This window comes from Microcaecilia unicolor, chromosome 6 (assembly GCF_901765095.1).
Source record: "Microcaecilia unicolor chromosome 6, aMicUni1.1, whole genome shotgun sequence".
In the NCBI taxonomy this organism is placed as follows: domain Eukaryota; kingdom Metazoa; phylum Chordata; class Amphibia; order Gymnophiona; family Siphonopidae; genus Microcaecilia; species Microcaecilia unicolor.
Genome location: NC_044036.1, coordinates 292,324,828 through 292,341,489, shown reverse-complemented (window position 1 = coordinate 292,341,489; position 16,662 = coordinate 292,324,828). Strand labels below are relative to the sequence as shown.

Here is a 16,662-nt window from a genome sequence, read left to right as displayed (position 1 = left end):
ACTACAAAGCATACATCTCCCTCCAATGGAGGACGAAAACCACAATCAAAAAACAAGAACGATAAACCTACACTACTAGAGGAAAAATAGACCCGGCAATATTCTGGCAACAGATTTACGAAAACGAATGGACAACAAAGACAGACACAATCAACTTCCTCCAAGAGTGGGACAAAAGATGCAAAACAATATTAGACAACATCTCCCCAATTCAAATCAGAACCTCACACAGAAAGAACTCAATACCTTGGTTCAACGAAGATTTAAAAAAACTCAAAACACAAGTTAGGTAATTAGAATGCGCATGGAATAAAAAGAAAGACGAACCCACACTCAATGCCTGGAAACAAATCCGAAGAAAATACAAATACACCATAAGACAAACCAAAAGATTATACTACAAAACCGAAATTGGATCAAATTACAAGGACACACACAAACTCTTCCAATTGGTGAACAAACTAATAGACACCACACCAGTCACGAACAACAGCAAAGACGTACCAGAAACTGATAACCTCGCGAAGTACTTCAAAGAGAAAATAGTACAACTGCGACTAAAAATACCTGCCAGCCCTATTGAATACACAGCTCTTCTAGAATGCCTGGACCCAGAACCTGGAGTATACCCAGCAGATAGGACCTGGACCGAATTCGAGCCACTACCGGAAGAGCTCATCTCCCAAACGCTTAAAAGATTTGCCAAATCTCACTGCAAACTAGACATCTGCCCAAACAACCTTATGAAATCAGCCCCCCAACACTTTATAACAGATCTAATGATACATGTGAATTACATGCTACAAAAGGGACTCTTCCCAGAGGAGAAAGGAAATATCTTACTCACCCCCATACCCAAGGATGCAAAGAAAAATACGAGTGAATTAACCAACTATAGACCAGTAGCATCCATTCCCCTAATAACCAAAATAATAGAAGGGATGGTCACCAAACAACTCACAGAATATCTAAACAAGCACTCAATACTACAAGAGTCCCAATCAGGATTTTGTTCCAACCACAGTACCGAAACAGTACTAGTTACACTCATGAATAAATTCAAACAAACGATTGCAACCGGCAAGAATATATTACTTCTACAATTCGACATGTCAAGTGCCTTCGACATGGTTGATCATGGAATCCTACTACACATACTTGAATACTTCGGTATCGGAGGCAACGTTCTTAATTGGTTTAAAGGATTCCTAACTACACGCTCGTATCAAGTGACATCAAATTCGACTACATCAGCCACATGGATACCCGAATGTGGAGTTCCACAGGGATCTCCCCTCTCACCGACCATATTTAACCTAATGATGACACCCTTGGCCAAACTACTATCTAAGCAAAACCTCAACCCATACATTTACGCTGATGATGTAACAATCTACATCCCATTCAAACAAGACCTAAAAGAAATCTCCTCTGAAATCAGCCAAAGTCTACATATCATGCACTCCTGGGCATATGCCTTTAAGTTAAAACTCAATGCAGAAAAAACCCAATGCCTAGTACTCACCTCCCAACACAACACGAGCAAATTCACCACCATTGATACCCCAAAACTAACTCTACCAATTTCGGAAACCCTGAAAATTCTTGGAGTCACCATTGACCGGCACCTAACACTTGAGAATCACACGAAAATCACGACCAAAAAGATGTTCCATTCAATGTGGAAGTTAAAAAGAGTAAAACCATTCTTCCCAAGAACCATCTTCCTGAATCTGGTACAATCATTAGTACTCAGTCACCTAGACTACTGCAACTCACTATACGCTGGCTACAAAGAGCACATACTCAAAAAACTCCAAACAGCCCAGAACACAGCAGCCAGACTCATATTTGGAAAACCAAAATACGAAAGTGCAAAACCCCTACGAGAAAAACTACACTGGTTACCACTCAAAGAACGCATCACGTTTAAAGTATGTACCCTAGTACATAAAATCATCCACGGCGAAGCCCCAGCTTACATGTCTGACCTGATTGACCTACCACCCAGGAATGCCAAAAGATCATCTCGCACATTCCTTAATCTTCACTTCCCAAATTGCAAAGGCCTAAAATATAAACTAATGCACGCATCAACCTTTTCCTATATGAGTACGCAATACTGGAACGCATTGCCACGTAACCTAAAAGCGACCTATGACTGACCAACTTCCGAAAACTGCTGAAGACACATCTTTTCGACAAGACATACCACAATGACTAAAACATATGAAAACCCCACATATATCTAGTAAGCATTGTTAACAGTGCCCCATATCATATCTTCATCATACTTTCCATTACCCAATATACTTTTGTTACACTAATATTAACTCTCCTCTCATTTCCACTTTCCACTATATATTGTAAGCCACATTGAGCCTGCAAAGAGGTGGGATAATGTGGGATACAAATGCAATAAATAAATAAAATATAGAAGGAACAGTACCGTCAGGCAAGCTGGAGGAAATTAAATGAAGGGCAAAAGAAGGAAGGCCATGTTTAGACAATTTCAGCCAAGAAGAGGGAACTGGGTCTAGAAAACATGTTGTAGATCACATACTAGAAAGTGCTTTTGACAAAACTGTCAGTAAGGTAACAAAAAAGTGGTCCAGCAAGAAGAACACACCAAGGAGAGTCTAAAGGAGAACGGAGGAGTTGCAAGGAAGAAGTAATAAATGGCTCACAAAGTTTAGTGATCTTATCACAAAAGTAAGTTGCCAATAAGTCGGCAGACGGAGTAAACATGATCAATTTGAGGGGACTTAATTGTAAGTGACAAAATAACTGAAAATAGAAGCTTAGGAGGGTTATCTGAATAGTCAATAAGACTAGAAAAATATTTCCTCTTTGCCAATTTGCATTTACAGTTATAATCACATTGCAAATCCCTACAGATGTTAAGATTAGTAGGTGATTTCCACTTACACCAGATCCTTTCGGTATGCCTAAGCTGCTGATTTAAAAGGCAAAGACCACTGTGAAACTATGGTTCTTTATGACATGTAGGAAAGGTGACCGTATGAATAGGGGCAATTTGGTCTAGGACCGAATGAAGAGCATTATTCCAACTTTTGGCTTGTTCCTCAATTGAAGGGATAAAAAACAGAGGGAAAAAAATGTGAACAAAGGTGGGCATTCAGCGTGATTAATACAATGTAAAACATCTAGATTGAAAAAAAGTGGTGGTTTATTTGAAAGAGAAGAGAAAATAAGTACAATTAGAAAGAGAAAAAGGTGAGGCTAAAAGAGCCAGCAGTAGGTCTAAAGTGTGTCCAGCTGTGTGAGTAGGATCATGTACAAATGGAGTAAGCCCCAACAATTCTAAGAATGCCAGGAACTGAGATGAGCTTGAGGAAGATACATCATTGATGTGAATATTGAAATCCCCAAGAATTAAAGACTAGAAAATCGAGCTACAGCATCAGTGAGACCTTGCAGTAGAATATCTCAGCTTTCAATAGACAGCGAAGGAGGACAGTAGAATAATAAATGAAGTGGAGGGTTTAGATTAAATGTAAGTATTAAAATCTCAAGGTAGCTAAATATTGAGTTTGAGAGCAGTTTAGAAGGGCCCACAAAAAGGTTAGAGCCAATTCCAGGGGGATAAATTGGAGAAAAGTTTTCACAAGAGATAAGATTATGTATTTGTCTGCTTCGTTAGTGTGGGTGGGGTGGGGATGATATCCCCAGTGAACTGGAATTGATGACATTAGATAATCAGTTAACACTTGAGAAATGTGAGTAAAGAACAAGAATAAAAGGAGAAATGTGAAGAGAACAAAATAAGATATAGGCAGTTAGGTTACCTTCAGGAGCTTGCCAGTGATGCAATATACCACACCAGTTGGAAACTTAAAGGGGCTCCCTTACAAATATACTCTTTCTTGTCTGGGGAAGATGTTTATGTTTATTCCACACTTGATATACTGCTTTTCTGTAGATACAGTCAAAGCAGTTTACATATACTATTTTTGCAGGTACTTTTCTGTCCCTAATGTGCTCACAATCTAAGGTTATTTGTACCTGGGGCAACGGAGGATTAAGAGGCTGCAGAAGGAATTGAACCCAGTTCCAGATCCTACTAAACTAACCATTAGGCCACTTCCCCACTGCCTGGAAGTAGAAGTTCTTCAGTCTGAGCACTGAGAACCCAGAAACAGAGAAGTGCTAAGACAGGAAAACTACAAGATATGTATGTTTCCTGATTTAATTTTGGTTTGAAAATGTTTTAATTGTTTCTTTTTAGATGTGGAATGTGATTTGTAGATAAATGCTTGGAAGCAGGGTGAGTCAGCTGGACCTTTTCTTACCTATTCTCTTTCTACCCCCACTTATTATTAAAAGTTTTGTATGTGAACTGCTTAAATATATAGAGAATGGTGCTATATCAAGAAGTGTAATGAACATAAAAATATATTTTGCTCCTATGTTATAAAAGTGTAAACTGTTAAGAATGTTGTGATTGATACATGTATTACAAAGGACTGGGAAAAAGATCTACAAAATTCAATAGACAACACTGATTGATCACATTTTGAACTAAAGTTAATAGACCTACTCTATTACCAAGTTGAACTCAATTTTTATTTTTCATGTTTCACCTTGTCTTCTGGACTCTGATTGAAAAATGCTGTTTGAAAGTCACGTAATTCACAAATTTTGGAACGAAAGTAGGCAAATCATACCAAAATTTCTTGACATTGCAGTTATATCTACTCCTCCTAATATATGTTTAAGATACACTTTCTCAAAATTAGAATTAGCTCCCACACACCAAATTCTATATCATATTCTAATTGCCCTTACCATTCAAATTATTTTATGTAACTGAAAAAATGCATTTTATCTAAATTTTACGTTCTAGTGGCACTCCATCTGCCACATTTTCAAATATGAACAGAAATCAGCTTAAAATCATATATAGAATATTTAGAGCTATATGGCAATCAGTAGGGCTATATTTGGCTCAGTCTAATTCACATTGACCTAATATTTGATCTTTTTCACTTTATCTTCTGCCATTATTTATCATACTACAGTTAAGTTTTATTTCTGTTAAATGCTTCCGTCACTTTAAGCATATTTCTATTCCACATAATATATGCCTCTGTTCTGTGACATATGTCCTTGTTTTATTGTTAATTATATTTTGTTATATATCGTAAAACGTTTGAACTGAAAAAAAAAGTTATGATTGGTAGTATCTACAAACTTAAATAATAAATCCATATTCTGCAATAGAAGAGGCACATTTTATACATTACTCTGAATATGTGCATTCTCACTAGCACAGACACATTTTATAGGTTGCTGTAAACATGTACATATGTTCTAGCAGAGACACAGTTTAACAGTGCTCTCAACATGCACGTTTCCTTCTAGTACAGGCACATTTTATACAGTGCTCTGAACATTCACATTTTCCTCTAGTAGAGGTACATTTTACATAGCGCTCTGAACATTCACATTTCCTTCTACTAAATCCACATTTTATACAGTGCTCTGAACATGCACATTTCCTTCCAGTAGAGCCATGTTTTATCCAGTGCTCTGAACATTCACATTTCTACTACTACTACTACTACTACTTAACATTTCTAGAGCGCTGCTAGGGTTATGCAGCGCTGTACAGTTTAACAAAGAAGGACAGTCCCTACTCGAAGGAGCTTACAATCTAAAGGACTAAATGTCAAGTTGGGGCAGTCTAGATTTCCTGAATAGAGGTATGGTGGTTAGGTGCTGAAAGCAACATTGAAGAGGTGGGCTTTGAGCAAGGATTTCCCTCTAGTAGAGACACATTTTATACTGTGCTCTTAATATTCACATTTTCCTCTACTAGTGCCACAATTTATACAGTGTTATGAACATTCACATTTCCTCTAGTAGAGACACATTCACATTTCCTTCTACTAAATCCACATTTTATACAGTGAACATCCACATTTCCTTACAGTAGATACATTTTATACAGTGGTCTGAACATTCACATTTCCTCTAGTAGAGACACATTTTATACAGTGGTCTGAACATGCACATTCATTGCAGCAGAGGCATCCTATGTAATAATTCTCACCTGGCTCACTCTGTGGGAGGGGAAACAGTGAAGCACTAGGCTGGCTGCCAGCAACACTCACTGTGCACCACTCACCACTCACTGTCACTCAGGACCCGCCCTCAGCTATGCCCCTTCCGGACATAATTCGCAACCCCAGCGTTCTAAATGAAGCCTCAAAAGCCCCTCAAAACCGGAACTGTGAGGCGCCAGAGATATCCGGTTTGCCCATGCCTCAAAAACGGAAGCCAGAACTCTGAAGCCGTATGCCCCGCCCTCGCGTCACAACGTCATGACGACAAGGGCGGACCACACTGCAGCAAACTACGGAGTTCCACGCGATCTGCACACTGCTGGAAAGTAAACAAACACAATCAGACCTCGCAGGTACCTCGAGGGGGGTCGGGGGACATGGGTCACCAGGCACACTGCAGCAAACTACGGAACTCCACGCGATCTGCGGAGCACACTGCTGGCAAGTAAACAACGCGATCGGACCTCGCAGGTACCCTCGAGGGGGGTCGGGGGACACGGGTCGCGAGGCACACTGCAGCAAACTATGGAGCTCTACGCGATCTGCGGAGCACACTGCTGGAAAGTAAACGCGATCGGACCTCACAGGTACCTCGAAGGGCATCGGGGGACATGGGTCGCAAGCCACACTGCAGCAAACTAAGGAGCTCCACGCGATCTGCGGAGCACACTGCTGGAAAGTAAACAAACGCGATCGCACCTCGCAGGTACCTCGAGGGGGGTCGGGGGACACGGGTCGCGAGGCTACAAACGCTACCTCCCCTTGCCTGCAGGGTGCTTCGGGGACAGCTGCGTCGCTCCACATGCCTCCACAGCCTACAAACCCCATCTCCCCCTGTCCCAAAACCTTGCTAGCGCCCGTTTCATCTCTCCCAGAAACGGGCCTTTTTTACTAGTATTTTATAAATGACTCTGAACATGTGTATTCTCTTATAGCATATGAATGTTTTATATAGTGCTCTCTGTGTGCACGTGTATTCTTTTTTGTTGTTTAATTTCAGAGCATCTTTCTCTTCTTGCTTTTTTATTTTATCCTCGTTTTTGATTAGGTAGTCTCCTCCTTCTGCCTTTGTCTTCTGGCTCAATTGAAACTTGGCTTTGTTTGGTTCTGGCACCTTGAGCCTTCTTTGATAAGTACCTGGGAATTCTGACTGAGGGCCCTGTTTATGAAGCCGCGCTAGAGGCACATTAGTGTTTTTAACCAGGGCTGGGGAGGGGCGGAGGGGGCAAAATTCCCCGGGCCCGGGCCTCCGAGGGGGGCCCGGCACTGAGGTCTCTCTCTCCTTCTTGCTCCTGACAGGACCTAAGTGATCGTGTCCCGACAGGAGCAGGAGAGAGAGAACTCTGGCGCCGGGTCCCCCTTGGAGGCTGGGAAGGACCCGGAGCTTCCTCCAGCGCTGCCCTGCTGAATGGCTGCTTTTCCTCTTAGGTGCGCATTCTCAGTTTTGAAACCGAGCGTGCCCTGAGAGGAAAAGCAGCCGCAGGGGCAGGCAGTCAGCACTGGAGGAAGACATCTTCTGCTGGTGGGGCCTTGGGATCCCCACCAGCCAAGGTATTTCCTGTTGTGGCAGCGATGGGGGTCGGCAGCGGCAGCAATCGGGTGGGGGTCGGCAGCGGACAATGATTGTGTGTGTGTGTGGGGGGGGGGGGGGGCGGCAGCTGCCCTGTCCTGGGCTCGGCAGCAGCAGCCCTGCCCCAGGCTTGGTTCAATCTCTTGTGGCCCTGCTTTTAACGCACGCTAACTGTGTAGATGCCCCTATTTCTATGGGCATCTACACAGCGCACCCTAATTTTTAATATGTGCTAAAACATTAGCACACCTTAGTAAACAGGGCCCCAAATTTGATATTCTCTTCGCTGATCCCCCCACCCTGCCTCCCTGCCCTAATATCACAGGAACAGTATTCAGCTGAGGACCTCAGACCAATGTCTCACTCTGGAACCCTAGCTTTGACTGGTAGGAGTTGCTTTATGTAATCAGTCTCTGTGGTGCAGAGAGCTAAACCAGGAATCAAACTCAGGTCCCTTGGCACCAAACTATAAGGACAGTCTTATAGGAAATACTATGAAGGAAATAAAAACTTGAGTATAAAATATGAAAAAATCATATCTTGTCTGTACTTTCCTCTAATCTTCCTGGATGCTGGCAGTCCTGTCACTAAAGAAATATTCTAGAAGGTTTGACAGATGTTACACAAAATAAGGGTTAGGTTTGTTGTATACCTCTTAAAACTAAAACTTAAAGGTTTGTATTTCGCTTGCTGCTATGGAACTGTACACTATGTTGTGTTTTGTTTTGTTTTTTTCACTATATTGTGGTTAGCTTTTCCTTGTAATCTTGCCCTTGTTAGTTCAATGACGAGACCCTTGCTAATTATACATACATACATAAATAAATAAATAAATAATCAAATAAATAAATACATAAGTATGTAAATAAGGGTTAGGATAACCTAATTTCAAGCTCTCTGGGGAGAAAATCTCTACATTACATATTGACTAAAGATATTCCTACAGGTTGGCTACATGTGCTTGTAAATGCAAGCAGAGCAGCGAGGTCCCACTTGTGCCAGCCATTGATGAATATGTTGCCTTTCTTCTGACACTTCTGGCCCTTGGGATCTGGTTACCTTTGATATTGGCCATGGCACTGCCTTAGGGCCTGCTCAGTATCATGACTGTTTACTCTTTTAGTTCTTTCCCTTGGTCTCAGGACTGCAGTAATGGAATGACCCTTGCCTCAATATCTTCATGAGTGCAGGTTAACCAGGTCCGTCAGTCTCCAGAAGCTTTGCAGTATTTTTGTACTGCACAAAACAGTCTTTAAATTGCAATATCTCAGGAATCTTTAGTCCTTCAATAATTGGTAAACTGGGACTCATATTGTTCAACCTGATATATACCGTAATATATGTGTATGGCAAACAAACCCAGAGAAATTGTGACATTAACGATTGTGATAGGATGTACCAGCTGTTTGCTCCCCCATGAACAATCTTTATAAATTCCATTTTCTGATTGAGACAGAAGATTTAAAATCTAATTTGGAAACAATTTTATTAGTAAATAATTCCAATTTATGTTATTTATTTATTTTTGGCCCTGCTGTTTCCTCTTCTTTCTTTAAACTCTTCCCAGAAGACAATTTCAATGGCCGCTTGACTGATCTGGATCCTCAGTGGTGTGGTTTCAGGATCTGTCCTGGTGGTAATTTTTTCTGAATCTTGGGCTTTCCTTTCTGTTGCTGGTCTGGCCAAATGGTTAACATATCAATCTTGCTCTTAGAGCCCTACAACTGCCTCAGTCTGGCACCAAGCAATACACAGAAGGATAGAAATTAGCACTAGATTTTAGCAACATTTATTTAATTTTGATTACACACCTAGTTGAAAACACACTAGGCGTTCCTTTTACTAAGGTGTACTAATGAATTTAGCAAATGCTAACGATTAGTGTGTGCTAAATGATAAGAAGCCCATTATATTCCTATGGCCATCTTATCATTTAGCACGCGCTGATGATTAGCAAGTGCTATATCTGTTAGTGCACCTTAGTAAAAGGATCCCTAGCTGTGGTACAATAAAATCAAGAAAAAAAGTACAGGAAAAAAATCTGGACTGTACTCCAAAGTCAACATATCTATATCAAATAAATACCAATCACACTCTCATACCCTAATTTTTAGTTTTTATTTTTTTTTTTATTAATCATAACCACTGATAATACAAAACAGGATGTAAACAGCCATTTATACATCATATATTAATTTCCTCTGTCCCTATATTAACGCCCTCCTCTATAATCTCTCACCCAGCATCTATCCCCTCCCCACCCCTACATAAAGAGTTCCCTCTTTCCCACAAATCCTCAACTTCTCTCCTTACCCTGACCCCCCTCCCCCTTCTGGTATACACCTATATCTGCAATCAGGAATTACTATTGGAATGCTCCAAATCCCCCCCCCCCCCCCCCCACACATATTAAATAGAAACTGGATGTAGCTATCCCAAACCACTACAAATAATTTATTCCTTTTAGGGGTTGTCTCAAATCCTGGAGATCCATGAGTGCCAAAGCGCAATACTTATTTCACTAGTACCAAAAGTAAGGTGGTACATCCTGAGTCCAATATTGAAGAATGCAAATACCCAAACAGGATCCCTTAAGGGTTAAAACTAATTTGTTGCCTGATTAACTGTTCTAAATATTGGGTAATACTTATCCAAAAACATTTTACTATAGAACCATAAGGCATGACACAGCATGTTTCACTCGATGCCATACTTGAGGCAGATGGGAGAACCAACCCAACCTACCTTGTGAGCTTCTAATTGTGAAAAACACCTTGTGTTCTGCCCCTGGCAGCCTTACACTAGTTTTATAGTGTAGCCCTAAAATGTGTTTAATGCCTTTACTCTTATTCTAAGGATTTTTACTGCTGCCATCACTCCCTGCAAAGATATATAAGCAATGCATTGTGTGTAATGTAGTCTCACATGTACTGCAGCCACCCCTGCTTGTTTGTATAAAGTTTGTTACTAGTGGTCTATTCTCCTGCAAAGGCCTTCTCCCTTTCTCAGTTGAGCTTGATCCTGATTTTACCTACTGTCATTTCCTGATTATTTCTACTGTCTTTCTCCTGATGGGTCAGCTAGGGTATGACCTTTCTCTCCAATCGAGGACTACCCTCTAGGGCCACCTCTGCTACCTGTCCCTATTGGTCCATTTACCTCACCCTCCCAGAGCTTGTGGGTGCCTTTCCTTCACCTCTCTGTCGTTACGAGCCAGACATTCTCCATCATGTCTAATGCACAGGTTTTGCTGCTCCCCTACAGTGAACTTGTCTTTTTACCCCTGCTCGTTCAGCATCCCAACTCTGAACCACCTTCATTCACCTGTCATCTCTCCCATCTCTGCCATAAAGCTTCCTTCTCTTCAAGTTTCCATGTCCATCCTCCGATACAGCTCTCAGAACTATGAAGTCTCTTGCCTTGGGGCAGTAACTTGTGAGAGTCTACTAACTGGGAGTAAATTGTCTACATGTATTCAATACAAGTAAATTTCAGAAAAAGATAAGAGACTTCTGGTGTTTGTTGCCGTGCTGAGGATATACTAACTGATTATTTTAGCATATGTCTCCTATAAGAAGATATTACACTTTTAAGGCTCCAATGATCAATTCCCCGTGCTGTTCTGAAACAGTGCCCTACAAATAGCACCAGAATAGCGTGGGTAATTAACTCCCCAATGATCAACGTTAATAACATACAAATTTAGGCATGTTATTAGCATTGATCATTGGGAGAAAGTGCAAGAGGATTGTGTCTGGGCATTCACTCAGGTATAATCCTCTTGCACTTGTTTGACAGGTCTGGGCTGTCAAAAGCCCAGACCTGTAAAACATTCAGCTGGAGGTCTGAGGGACCCCCTGGAAACCCTCAAAGGCAAGGCCCTGGTGGTCTAGTGCCCTCCCAAACTCCCACACCCCCCCTGGACAGCTACACGGGGTCCGATGGACCTGTAGACCCCCTAACCCTCCAGCATAAAAAGTAACTCATTGGCGGGCCAGTGGGCTATATAACCTCACTTCTCACCCACCCTTGTAGTCTAGTGGCCACCTCACCCCATGCCTTGTAGTAGCAGAGGAGGGAGTAGCAAGGAGGTCATCTGCAAATGCTGCTATTTTGAACATGTGACTACCTATTTGAGACCTCACTACATCAGGGTTAGTCTGAGTTTTTTTAATTATAGGATCTATGGTTAACATAAATGTAATGGGGATTGGGGATAGCCTTGCCTTTAATATCTGTGGATGGTGAATTGGTCTGACAGTATACCATTCACCCAAACTAATGCTCTTGGGCCTTGATAGAAGGCATGGACTGCTTTAAATAAAAAACCCCTATCACGAAACGCCTAGCCACCCACCTGGGGCTAACCCTGCAGCCACTTAGAGGGTCTGTCCCCGGCACAACTCAGGTCTGCCTGCACCTGAGCATGTGCTCTACACTAGCACCCTCCTCCCACTGACTGGGTCCCAACTGCCTCTGGGTGAGTCTCCCGCTTCTCCCGCTCTCAAGCTATCCCCTGTGATTTCTAGGTTACTGGGGCCATACTCCCAGTGGTCCCAGAGTTCCTAGAAAGCACTCACAGACCCAACATACAAACCACCAGGATTCTTAGTCAGTCCAGACAAGCAGAGTCAATAAACTATACAAGGTTTATTGTCATAAAAAATATTGAGCACTGAACTTTAAAAATAGATGGAAAATAACAGGCAAATAACAGGTACCTGAATTTATCGTGGAGGTCTCTCAATAGAGGATCAAGTGTTGCACAAAAAGTAAGAGAGAGAGCGAACAACCCTGTCAGGTACCCTGCAATATAGGGAAACATTCCTAGGAACAGTCATTAACTGAGACAAAAGCTTGGGGATCAGAGTACAAAGACTGTACCGCCAGGATACAATTTTAGTCATACCTTATCAGATATGAGAACATAATAACCAGGGAAGGCTGTCGCAGCCTCCAACCCTCTCAACTGTATTTACAATTAGATAGCTGTCTATTTTGTATTGCCTCACAATCACGGATGTTTTTAAAGTTCTCTCTATACTACCTACTGAACCCCACCCCTCTCTACTTCATGGTTAAAACATGAACCAAATAGCTTGTATGAAAATTACTATTCTAATATCCCCCAGCCCTATTTTCCCTTCCCATAAAAAACTCTGCCTATTCTCCCACCCTCTCTTTCTCCTATATTCTTGTAGTCCCACCCAGGAGCCTGTCATGTAATAACACCCTGTCTCCCACCCTACTTTGCACTTGAAATACCATACACCCAAAGTTCACAATATGTGGTCCATCTTTCTAACAAATATGCTACAGAAGACAGATCCTTCAAGGTCTCATGCAAGTCGTCCATTTTATATTAAACTCCCAATCTTGCATCGACTTAAAGGACATTGGGGTTAAAGAACTAGCCATTCAGCACTCTTGTAGATCTATATGTGGTCTCACAAGATCTCCAAAGGCCACACTATATTCACCATTGCCTCAGTCACAAGGAAACAGTGTCCATACAAAGAAGGAAAAAAAATAACAAGAAAGAAATGCATCAATAAATTTGCGATATGTCCATGTTAAAATGTGTGACTGTGCACTTTGCCCTCCAAGGATCACAACAGTTATAGACCCCCAGCAGGTAGCAGACACTCAGTGGTGCAACCAGCCAAGTCCATCATCCCTAATCAGATCCTCCAATAGAACCATTTCTCATGCAATGGAAAAATCAAATTAAAACGTAAGTGATACTGTAACTCTATCACTAGCACGAGAGAAGCTTCATTGATGAAAAGGTCACAAGCCAAATTCAAGTCTCCCAAACATACATCTCACAGAAAGAGTTCACAGTTGAATTGTGTCAGATCAAAGGGTGATTGTCTCTAAAAGCTGGCCATTCTCCAAGCTTTTTTGCAAATACACTCTTAGCAACAATTGCAACGTAAACCAACTTTACCTTATAACTGTGCAAAAAAACAAAAGTACATCCATCCATGGCTTAGCCAAAACCACTGTGCCACTATTCCACTATTCAAGTTGCTTTATGATCTTTGGGGGCAGCCATTCACAAAGTTTTTGGCTGCAGACAACTGTGTAAAAAATGTTAGCTTTACTTGCATAAGTCACTCACAGTTTGTGGGGTATAGCAAGGCAAATGTAATTTTCTTGGTAAATAGGTGCAGAACAAATTGGGGCAAAAACTCCTTTGGGCTCCCATAATTGCTGAATAGTCATGGAAGCATAGGATTTAGGGATGTATGTTAGGGTGGCCAAAGCCAGAGCTTGTAGAATAGTTTATGGGTGAAATTTAACACCTGAAGTATGACTGTGTGAGGGCAATCCCTCCCTTGTTGCCTCAGATCTGCTCTGTGCACCTGTTCAATGCGCTGTAGCCAAAGGTGCTGCCCTAACTGCAATGACTAAAGGATCCAAGTTTCCAGGAAGCCCAATAGCTCTGTGCCTGCCACCGCCTCAGGCAATCCAACAAGGTGCAGATTGTTTTGTCAAGATCTATTCTCCAGATCATCAAAATTTTGTTCCGCTCCTGAACTTTTTGCTGGAGATGATCTTGTACCTGAGCTGCAGTCTGAAAATTATTCTCCAGTGTGCCAGTGCATTGCTCCAGGGTATCAAATTTGAGGCCAAGAATGTCTAGGCATTTGTTGGCTGTTTTTGTTTTTTTCTTTTAGTCTAGAGCCGCCTCTACTGCTGCCATAACCTCAGATATTATCTCAGTCAATCAGGCTGAGCTAATCCACCATCTTGCCATAATTATCACACTGCTTCTCCTTGTCTTTCCATATAGTTTTAGCCACTATGCCACAATCCACTTGGCCATTTCACCCTTCAGGCAAAGCCCCAAGATCTTCAATATCAGAGACCACATATCCAAGTAGGGATATGTACGAGTTATGTTGTATAAAATTGGTGGGGAGGGGGGTAGCTGAGCTATTCACTCTCTGTTTCCTCTCATGGCATCATGTGATCCATTACTCATGCCCTAATTTTTAAATAATGATTTATTAGAAGATATTCTAATCAAATTAAGGCCCTCATTTACTAATGTACATTAATAACTTAAATGTATAGTTAGTAAATAAGCCACACTGAGAATAATAGGGCTTGCGTTATACAACAAGTGTTAAATCATATTAACACGTTAGTAAATGAGGCCTTATATATACTCTACTACTATAAAGCCATATAGGAAAATAAGATTACTCTGGCTCCCCTCCTCCCAAACCCTGCAGATCCTAAAATTCCAGAGTAAAAATGGAGAACAGGTTTCAATGTAATAAATGTATGGATGGAGGAGTGGCCTAGTGGTTAGGGTGATGGACTTTGGTCCTGAGGAACTGAGCCTGATTCCCGGCACAGGCAGCTCCTTGTGACTCTGGGCAAGTCACTTAACCCTCCATTGCCCCATGTAAGCCACATTGAGCCTGCCATGAGTGGGAAAGTGCAGGGTACAAATGTAACAAAAAAAAAGGGGGGAGGATCCCTCTTAGAGGCTGAGATACAAATGTGTGAAATTAAGGGCCATTACTGCATGCTAATTAACACTAACATTTGTGTGTTTTATTTTTACATTTTCATTATTTAGCTTTGTAATCAAAGAGCTGATTTATATCATTTTGCAAATATAATGGTGATGTTCATAATTAATAAAAGTACACAAAATGTTGCAAAAGGGAAAATGCATTGTAATACATTTATGGACATCACCACACATTAGTACACTAGTCTTTTAAAGAGCAGATGTCTCATATTGGTCTTGGAGAAGACACTTGGAGGGTGACACTTTTATCCAAAGATCTTGTCCGACCATACAGACTCCTATTAATCTGAAGTGTCCAATGTGAACTCAGGCTTTTAGTCCTACTTGGAGAAGATTCTGTTTAGACTCAGAGACTCCTGGTCCCAACTGAAGAAGTGTTCGTGTGGACTGAGGATCTTCTGTTCTTACCTGAAGAAAGGTTCATGTAGACTCAGAGACCCCTGGTTCTATCTGAAAAAGGGTTTATGTTTTGTGTGCTCTTAGAGAAACTTTGTTCCACTTGAAGAAGGGTCAATGTAGACTCAGAGGTTCATCGTCCCACCTGAAGAATGGTTCTTGTGAACTCGGGAATTCCTAGCTTCACCTAAAGAAGAATCCATGTAGACTCTGAAACTGCTGATCCCACCTGAAGAAGTTTTTGTGTCCTGTGGACTCAGGAACTCCTCACCTAAAGAAGGGTTTTTGTGTAGACTTGGAGATCCCTGGTTGCACCTGAGTAAGTATTTGTGGGCTCTGAGACTGTGTTCCAGCTGAAGAAGGAGACATGTACTCTTAAACTTCTGGTCCCACCTGAAGAAAGGTTTGTATACACTTAGAGATCCTTAATGCCACCTAAAGAAGGGTTCAAAATAGACTCAGAGACCCTTGATCTCACCTGAAGGAGAGTTTGTGTAAGACTCAGGGACTTTTGACCCCCCCATAAAGTAGGGTCTATGTAGACTCATATGTTCCTGGCCCCACCTAAAGAAGAGTTAATGTAGACTCAATGACCCCTGATTCCACCTGAAGAAGGGTCTGTGTGCTATCAGAAGCTATCAGTACCGCATCTTTGGAGAATTCTTATATGGACCCACAGCCCACAGAGAACCCTGTTTTCTCCTAAAGAGGGCATCACATTGTGCTCTTCTCTCTTGCTCATGCTCTTTCCTTCCCATTACTCTGTTCATGTTCACTCCCACTCCTTGAGGGCTGCCAGTGGATCAGATTTTCAGAGACTTGCATACCTATTACCTCCATTGTATGCAGATTTCTCTCATACATACCCTGAAAACTTGATCCAATGGCAGCTCTCAGTGATTGGGTATGAATACCAATCACCGTTTTTCTCATTTGTCTCTATTACCCTGTCCTCCTGTTTATTTTTCTTCTTGTCCATAATTTTTGTTGTCTTGTTTCTTATTTACTTCCCCTTCATTATTTTTTAGTAGCTTTCTCTGTGACACTCTTCTTTC

General features: G+C 41.6%; 1 pseudogene; it reads right to left on the bottom strand.

The window, feature by feature from the left end:
* Positions 1-15,976, bottom strand: part of LOC115472545 — a 42,633-nt pseudogene extending 26,657 nt beyond the window's left edge.
* Positions 15,977-16,662: the final 686 nt, after the last annotated feature.